Source organism: Lytechinus variegatus, chromosome 10 (assembly GCF_018143015.1).
Source record: "Lytechinus variegatus isolate NC3 chromosome 10, Lvar_3.0, whole genome shotgun sequence".
Classification (NCBI taxonomy): Eukaryota; Metazoa; Echinodermata; class Echinoidea; order Temnopleuroida; family Toxopneustidae; genus Lytechinus; species Lytechinus variegatus.
The window spans coordinates 24,135,418-24,145,498 of NC_054749.1; positions in this window are offsets into that span (position 1 = coordinate 24,135,418).

The following is a 10,081-nucleotide window of genomic DNA, read 5'->3' on the forward strand; positions in this document are numbered from 1 at the left end:
GAGTTGAGTTAGTATTTGTTTCCTCGACTTTCATACACGGCCGTCACGTCAAATCGCTCCTCGGATATTCAAATTTGAAGCACATTTTGGATCTTCTCCTTCAAAACAGGTCGATAGAATGATTTTAACCTCTGCCATTATTTCCTGTTATGACCTCTGCCATTTTTACCTCTGTCATTATTACCTCTGCCATTATTACCTCTGCCATTTTTACCTCTGCCATTTTTACCTCTGCCATTTTTACCTCTGCCATTTTTACCTCTGCCATTATTACCTCTGCCATTTTTACCTCTGCCATTTTTACATCTGCAATTTTTACCTCTGCCATTATTACCTTCTGCCATTATTACCTCTGCCATTTTACCTCTGCCATTTTTACATCTGCAATTTTTACCTCTGCCATTTTTACCTCTGTCATTATTACCTCTGCCATTATTACCTCTGCCATTTTTACCTCTGCCATTATTACCTCTGCCATTTTTACCTCTGCCATTTTTACCTCTGCCATTATTACCTCTGCCATTTTTACCTCTGCCATTATTACCTCTGCCATTTTTACCTCTGCCATTTTTACATCTGCAATTTTTACCTCTGCCATTATTACCTCTGCCATTATTACCTCTGCCATTTTTACCTGGCACCGGTAGAGCGCCCGCCTCATGGACGGGTAGTCGTGGGTTCGATCCCCGGCCGAGTCCAAAGACTGATAAAAATGGGACCTTCTGCTTTCTTGTCAGGCGCTCGACGTGTGAGAATGGAGATGGGTAGAACAGCTTATAGATACCCAAAATTATTTACATATGAATAATCCTAGAGCAAGCTATAAGGTTAACAATATGAAAAATGATTTAGATTTATGTGATCAATGGAGAATTATAGGCATCCGGTGAAAAGGTATTACACGTGGCGTCAGCCAAACCCTTTTCAGCAAGGAAGGTTAGATTTTTTCTTATATCTTCAGAATTGTTATCACTTGTCCATAATCGGAAATTTTGTCAGGTTATAGAACAGACCATTCATTGGTCCTCCTTAGTTTGAAATTGAACAAGATATATAGCGCGGCCCTGGTATATGGAAATTCAACAATTCTTTATTACATGCAGGATGATCAGTTTGTGTCGAGGATTATCAAAACTATAAAAGAAACAATAACATAATATTATGCTACAAATGAGGTGATGTTCGATGAGAACGATAATATAGTTGGAAATTGTGAACTTTCTATCAATGACCAGTTGTTTTTTTTGAAAGTCTGATAATGCTTTTGAGGGGTGAATCTATATCTTACAGTTCATTTGTCAAGAAACAAAATAAAGATAAAGAATTGGAGAAGAATATTGAAATACTTGAACAAAGACTAGTGAATTCAAATGATAAGGTTAATTTACCTGTAGAAATTAATGATAAAAAAAACACAACTTGAATCATACCGTTCGAAAATTATTGATGGAATTATTATGAGATGTAAGATAAAGTGGATGGAATTTGGTGAAAAGCCATCGAAATATTTCCTGAATTTAGAAAAACAAAATAAAGTTAATAAAGAAATAAGACAACTGTCTACAGAAAATGGAGAAGTGATCACTGGACAAGATGAAATATCTAATGAAATTTATCGATTTTATTCAAGACTTTATGAAAAAAGGACAATGAAGATGTAGATTTGGCAATACTAAATTTTCCGGATATTCCTAAGTTAACTCCAACAGTGTCAAACATACTAGAAGGACCTTTAGACATGTTAGAAGAAAAGGAAGTGTATGACGTGTTAAAAAGTATGAAAAATAATAAATCTCCTGGGCAAGACGGATTCTCTGTTGAATTATTTCGCTTTTTTTAATATCTAAAACTATTCATGGTCAGATCTTTGAATTTCGCGTATACAACAGATTCTTTGTCTCAATCACAAAACTTAGGGGTGATTACTTTAATTCCCAAGAAAAATAAGCCAAGACATTTATTACAAAATTGGCGACCAATGTCACTTTTAAATGTTATATATAAAATTGCAACTGGGTGTATAGCAAACCGTTTAAAACGTGTATTGTCCCTCTTAATAAATGAAAATCAAAAGGTTTTTTTTGAAAACCATTCGCTGGCTTTATGATATTATCCTTTGCACTGAACTCAACGATATACCTGGTATGTTGTTAATGATTGATTTTGAAAAGGCATTCGATTGTGTATCGCATAAATTTCTATTCAATGTCCTTGACTTTTTTCAATTTGGTCCGTCATTTAAGAAATGGAGTCATGTATTTTATTAAATGCTTCTTGTGTAACAGTGAATGGTTTTTGTCTCACCTGCGAAGCAAAGTGAGACTATAGGCGCCGCTTTTCCGACGGCGACGGCGACGGCGGCGGCGGCGGCGGCGTCAACATCAAATCTTAACCTGAGGTTAAGTTTTTGAAATGACATCATAACTTAGAAAGTATATGGACCTAGTTAATAAAACTTGGCCATAAGGTTAATCAAGTATTACTCAACATCCTTTTAGAGTTTCATGTCACATGACCAAGGTCAAAGGTCATTTAGGGTCAATGAACTTAGACCATGTTGGAGGAATCAACATCGAAATCTTAACCTGAGGTTAAGTTTTTGAAATGTCATCATAACTTAGAAAATATATGGACCTAGTTCATGAAACTTGGACATAAGGTTAATCAAGTATCAATGAACATCCTGCATGAGTTTCACGTCACATGACCAAGGTCAAAGGTCATTTAGGGTCAATGAACTTTGGACGAATTGGGGATATCTGTTGAATTCCCATCATAACTTTGAAAGTTTATGGATCTGATTCATGAAACTTGGACATAATAGTAATCAAGCATCACTGAACATTTTGTGCAAGTTTCAGGTCACATGATCAAGGTCAAAGGTCATTTAGGGTCAATGAACTTTGGCCGAATTGGGGATATCTGTTGAATTCCCATCATAACTTTAAAAGTTTATGGATCTGATTCATGAAACTTGGACATAATAGTAATCAAGCATCACTGAACATTTTGTGCAAGTTTCAGGTCTCATGATTTAAGTCAAAGGTCATTTAGGGTCAATGAACTTTGGCCGAATCGGGGGTATCTGTTGAATTACCATCATAACTTTGAAAGTTTATTGGTCTAGTTCGTTAAACTTGGACATTAGAGTAACCAAGTATCACTGAACATCCTGTGCGTGTTTCAGGTCACATGTCCAAGGTCAAAGGTCAATGAACTTTAGCCGAATTGGGTGTATCTGTTGAATTACCATCATAACTTTGAAAGTTTATGGATCTGATTCATGAAACTTGTACATAAGAGTAATCAAGTATCACTGAACATCCTGTTCCAGTTTCAGGTCACATGATCAAGGTCAAAGGTCATGTAAGGTCAATGAACTTTGGCCATGTTGGGGTTTTTTGTTGAATAACCATCATATCTCTGTAAGTTTATTGGTCTAGTTCATAAAAAGAGGACATAAGAGTAACCATGTATCACTGAACATCTTGTGCGAGTTAGAGTAGTATGCAAAGTCAGCACTGCTGCTATATTGAACCGCGTGATGCAGGTGAGACGGCCAGAGGCATTCCACTTGTTGTACAAAAAGATTTAATATAGGGAGAGGATGTCGCCGAGGAGATCCGTTATCACCCTATCTCTTTTTACTTTCTAGTGAAATATTAGGACTTTTAGTTAGACATTCCAATGATATTATTGGTCTACAATGTCATGTAGAAGGAAAATATAGTAAACTACAGCAATATGTTGACACAATTTTTACACTCAACGGTTCAAAAGAAGATTTACTAGGTGCACTTAAAATATTAGGTCATTTTGAAAAAAAAGGCGGGCCTCGAGGTCAATATATCAAAAACTTATGCAATATGGATAGGGGAAAATAGATTTGAGAAAAAGCAACTTCTTCCTGAGCAAAAATTAAATTGGGTATCAGAGGACTACTCTAGGAACTTGGGTATATATTTTTCTGTTAATCTAGTAGAAATGGTCGACAATATAACTACACTGAAAAAAGTTAAGAAATAAAACGTCAAATTGTCTCATGGTCTAAAAGAAACCGTTCTGGGAAGAATTACCGTAGTAAAATCTTTGTTGGTACCGAAACTGAATTATTTATTGCTTTCACTTCCAGAACCAAGTCAGGCAATAATGAAAGATATAAATCGTTCACTTTATGCATTTATATGGGGAAACAAACCTGATAAAATAAGAAGAAGGCAAATATGTCAACTGTATGATAAAGGCGGGGTTAAAATGATAGATATTTTCATACATGTTACATCTCTGAAGATTTCATGGATAAGACGATTTTTAAATGATTCTCAAAACACTTTTACTTTTCATATGTTCAATGTTTTCTTACATCCAACACAAATTTCACTTGTACATGGGCTCACATTATTACCGAACATTTGCAGACACGAATTACAATCCCTATTACAATCCATTTTGGAAAGAAGTTTTACTTGCTTGGTCAGACTTGCTAGAATTGTTAACTGATGACATAGCCTGTCAGCCTCTCTGGAATAACCATCGAAAATAAATAACCAGTTTATTTCAGGTCCTTGGATTTACGAGGAATACATTTCGTTAATCACATTCTTATAACAGATGGTACTTTATTTCCATACTTTGAATTCCAACGTGCATGGTATACAAACCATTATTTTCTACAGTATACGGTCTTTGTGACGCAGTTAGGTCTGGTTTTCCCACAGATTCGCGTAATATCTATTGAACCAGTCATTCCTGAAGCTCTGCGCGCACCTTGTTGAAAACAGTAGGTTGCTCAAATGGTTACACTTCGTAATTCCGAAGGTTCTTTATTCCGAAGGTTCGTAATTCCGAAACACGTAAATTGCCTTTACATCGATGTTCTTTAATCCGAAAACGTAAAAGGGTTCGTCAATCCGAACATTTGTGGCGTTACTCTGAATGTTCGTTATTACGAAGGTTCGATAATCCGAAAACGAAATAAGGTTCGATGTTCCGAAGGTTTGTTAGTCCGAAAACGAAATAAGGTTCGTTAATCATTACGTTTTCGGACTGACGAACCTTCGGAATTACGAACCTTCGGAAATACGAACCTTCGGAATATCCGAACCTTCGGAATAACGAAGCTTCGGATTTACGAATGTATGCGGCTCAAATATATTTCGCTCTTTCTTAACTTTAAAGCTGAAGAATGTAAGTCTCTTGTCAGCTGGAAAGGTCTGTTAAGTTTTTGAGATGACGTTTGTGTTGCTTTTTGTTTGATTCCTTTTCAGGCATCAATTGATATAAACTTAAGATGGATTCCAATTAAAATTTTAAACAAAATACTGTATATGAAAGATTCTCTGCATGTTGAAATTTGGTATAGTAACAAATATTAAATGTACTTTTTGTATTGATAATGATGAAACAATAATTATTATGCATATATTTTGCCTTTGTGCTCATTCTAATGTAATATGGTCGAGAATAGAATCATGGATATTTCAAAATACTCGAGAGGTGATCGTATTAACGAATGAAAACCAATGCTCTTAACTGTGTCATGATGATCGTAGCCAAAATGAAAAGAGAGTTACCTTCATTTGCCTCAATTATATCGGCTTTAAAACATTGTTATGAAATGGAAAAATATATTTATGAAACAAATTTCAGAGCAAGTTCAGAAAGAAATGGTTTAATTTCAGAAACTTTTTCGAACAAGCTGTCAATCTGTCACATTAACAAACACAATTATTACCAGTGTTTATTTCTTAGTTATATGTATCGGACCCCTTTTTCTTGCCAAATTTGCTTTGGCTGTGACAACTTTTTTTTGCAGGAGTTTCTGCATTTATTGTACAGTCAAAATAAATTTTACAATACATAAAACATAATCGTAATATGACATGAAAGTACATTGTAATGTGACAGATTTATAGTAGTGTCATAACAAAATTTAGACATGAATACAATAAGGATAAGACAAAGAAATGAAAAAAAACAAACGCAGTGGCACACTATATAAGCAAAAAAAAAATGCTTGAGAAATAGCAGCCAAAGGTGGAAAAGCGCTACATGGAAACCTAATATTTTATAGTCCGGGTCTGGAAGAAAATGTTATACTTGATTGTATAATAAGTCAGTTTGACTACATGTCTATGTATTATGAATTATGCATATACCATGTTTATTTAATGTTTGTCGGAAAAATTGTAAACGTTTGTACAATGTAACTATGCTTTTTTAAAAATAAAGAACCTTGTGGAAGGGGAAAAAATGAAAAAAGAAAAGAAAATCAAGCCTAAGTCATTCATGTAAATCACAGCTCAGTGTAAAGCAAATATCGTCACGATGGCCTCAGTGTGTGGGGGAGTGGGGTGGGGCGCAATGCACTCTTCGAAGTGTTTTTGGCATGGAAGCAAGTAAAAAAAAGTGGTAAATATATCTTCAAATCAATTTTACGAGCTAGATTCCACGTGTTCTTCATGATTAAGGTCTACTTTTATTCGCATAACTACAAGTATTTCAAAGTTCTGCGCAAATCATTTTTCACTAGCTTTTCAAAAGTTAGTGGTGCTCACTCAAGCGGAAATATTTTTCGACAGTTTCATCGTCATTTGCTTAAATGGATCTGTAGCAATGTGCAAGTGTGGAAAAATCTTCAGGATATTATATATGTATAATTTTACAGGATTTTTTTTTTATAAGTGTAAGCTTTTTTTATACGCACTGTATATTTACCAACATACATTACCCAAATACAGTGGACAGTACGTCGCCCAACATTTTAAGTGAGTACGCTATTGATTATATTATACACTATGCTGCCTAAACATTGAGCCACCTCCTGATGGAAAACACAAGCCTTTTTGTATTCACCCCCCTCTTTTCGAGACAAAAGTGATTATTTTTCAATCATCAAATGATTAATACTACTGTTAATGTGTGGATTCATCTTTAAATGTGTGTGTGGGGGGGGGGGGGGGTGGGTAGTCAGTGAAAGAAATCGTTAAGTTTATCCCGGAGATAATGTTGCATACTTTTACAGGGTTCGTTGTGATACTGCTCACAAAGAAATAAAGGCTAGGTGTCAAGACAAGGGTGGAGCAATCATAATGGCGGGGCCCCGCCGGGGCGCCGAGAATTTGTGTTGTATTCGAAGACGGGATTTACGGCAAAATATAAGAGGTCGTGATTCTATCCAGCAAGTAATTTGTAAAAACAACTGCAGGCCTACATCACAGTATAATCACATCAGCAAACCGACTACAATTGTGACATATCGGTGAAAGAAAGGGGATATTTTGGTAAACAAGCAGTAATTTTGGTATATACTTCTTAATCTAATACCACATGGGCTCAACCCGTTTGTTCGATTTCACTTTAATTACCAACATTCAAGTAAATTTTGTTTAATGCTCACTTATAGTCTAATTGTCATGTAGTCTAGTGTTGGTATAATTACCACTTATACTTTGTCAACCATTTCTTTCATTCTGCAAGCAGTTCACATAACGATATAATATTCGACCAAGTTAGTTGATTTAGACGAAATAGGTAGGCTCATCCTATACAGCCATATTTCCAGATTGAACAAAATTTATCTTCCCGGTTCTCTGTTGAATTCTTTGCCCTAAAAAACATAATCACTTTAAAGGGATACTCCTTTATGAACATTAATAAACAGAATTAATTTCACTGAGCAAAACGCAGCAAATTTTTATATATTAAAATCTGATAACAAATAACGAAGTTATTGTATTTTAGATTTTAGCAATATATTGTTATTGCGTATTAGTGGCAACAGGTTGTTCCAATTTGACTTTTCTTATGTTTTATATGAAATCATGTTTAGGTTTTACATAAAATCTAATATCTTAAATTATAATTATACATGAATCTAACAAAAAAAAGTGCAGCAGTGATTAACCTACACATTTAATAAATTGTCAATCCGATTTTTTTCGTTTTTGGCAGACAAACTATTAATAAATATGATAATTAAAAAAAAATCAAAGTGGGGATAGCTCATTGCATATTCGTAAAGATATGCACTGACGTACATCTGTTTCACCGAAATAATGCAAAACTTAAAAATTTCATGATTTTATTATTTTGTCCGAAATTGATGAAATTTTCATTGTTTTTTTTTATATTAACTGCTCAAATCATATTATTTTCGGCCTGGAATACCACTTTAATGCCAAACTATCCAACCACGCATCCAAGCCTGCAGGCAAATAAGAGTACATATTATATTGTTATAAGCATTTTTGGTGTAGTGGTAAATGTGTTTTAAATCCTGGTTACCCTCACTGAAAACGAGCATGTTCAATTTACGAAATACAGTATTAATAACTATATGGAAATTACTTGTAAAACCAAAAGATATCAGCTACCTAACAATAAGTACTAAACAAACTCTATGCTAATACAGGTTCGTGATGGTAAGATATCTTCAATACCGTGATTTTTTCAACCTTTTGTCTGTAATTTCCTGCATATATTTCATAATCATATATGATTTCATTTAATCGATACTTGTGTACATTTTTTGTGAATGTGAATATTTTCTTGTTCTTTTATCATGATCATATTTTATCAGCAATGTGTAAACATAAACAAATACCAGATTAATCTGTCACTAGCGAGTATGTTTTTTTTATTTTTTTTAAATAAAATCAATTAAATTGAATTGCATGGAATATGCGATGTACGCATGCTCTATTCAAAATGTTATGCACATTATTTTGATCATCTAAATAAATTGATGATTTTTTTTAATGATTATTTTGGATTTGCCCTGGTCCAGTGAATGCCCCATATCGTACGAGGGAGCGGAGCCATTAAAAATGAATAAAAACACTCTTTTTCGTTGTCGAGGTGCTTTCCTCTTAAATTCGATTATTCGTGTATTTTAGTAGAAATTAGACATTTAGTTTTGTTATCTATCCAAACATTTACAAAGTGAATTGAACTCTTTATCACTTTATGTTGTTACCACTTGCATATCTGAGGGGGCGAGGGGTGAGGCTACGTGCAGTCTCCATGCTGATGGAGTTAAAAAAAAACGCCAAAAGAATAGTGAAAAGTGTACAATTAATTCCAAACCAGATGTTGTTTTTTTTCTTGCTCAATTTCGCTAAGTGGCATCCTTGAAGTTTCTACAAAAAAGGTCTCCTAATGACATTATATGACGCTAAGATTGTCATCAAATCGAACTAATTGGTCACGAATTTTGTAAGGTAGAAAGGAGTTTTGAAATATTGTTCGTGCGGTTGCCAACTTTTTCTTCAGGAGACGCACCTTAAAAGACACTTCAATAGACAGACAGTGTTATCGTAAAATTAAAACCCCTTCAATATTGAAAACCATTAGAAGTTTCAAGCATGCATGGCGGATATCGTCAAGGGAGACTAAATTATTAGTGTACATTGAAGCAGCATCATCGAGAAGTAGTATTAGAAGTAGTGGTGGTAGAAGTAGTAGTAGTAGTAGTAGTAGTGGTAGTGGCGGTAGTAGTAGTAGTGGTAGAAGTAGTAGAAGTATAGTAGTAGTAGTAGTAGTAGTAGTAGTAGTGGTGGTAGTAGTGGTAGTAGTAGTAGTGGTAGTAGAAGTAGTAGTGTAGTAGTAGTAGTAGTAGTAGTAGTGGTGGTAGTAGTGGTAGTAGTCGTAGTAGTAGTAGTAGTAGAAGTAGTAGTAGTAGTAGTAGTAGTATAGTAGTAGTAGTAGTTCTGGTGGTAGTAGTCGTAGTAGTAGTATAACTACTACTAGTAGTAGTAGTAGTAGTAATAGTAGTAGTATATAGTAGTAGTAGAAGTAGAAGTAGTAGTAGTAGTAGTAGTAGTAGTAGTAGTAATAGTAGTAGTAGTATGGTAATGATGATGATGATCGATGATGATGATGATGATGACGGTGACGGTGATGATGATGGTGATGGTGATTAAGATGACAGTAACAATGATAATTACCATATGCGGCTATCCCGCGAAGCCCCCTCCCCATGAAATTAATTAGACTTCAATAGACAGGCAGTGTTATCCTAAAATTAAAACCTCTTCAATATCAAAAACTATTAGAAGCTTCAAGCATGCTTGGCGGATGT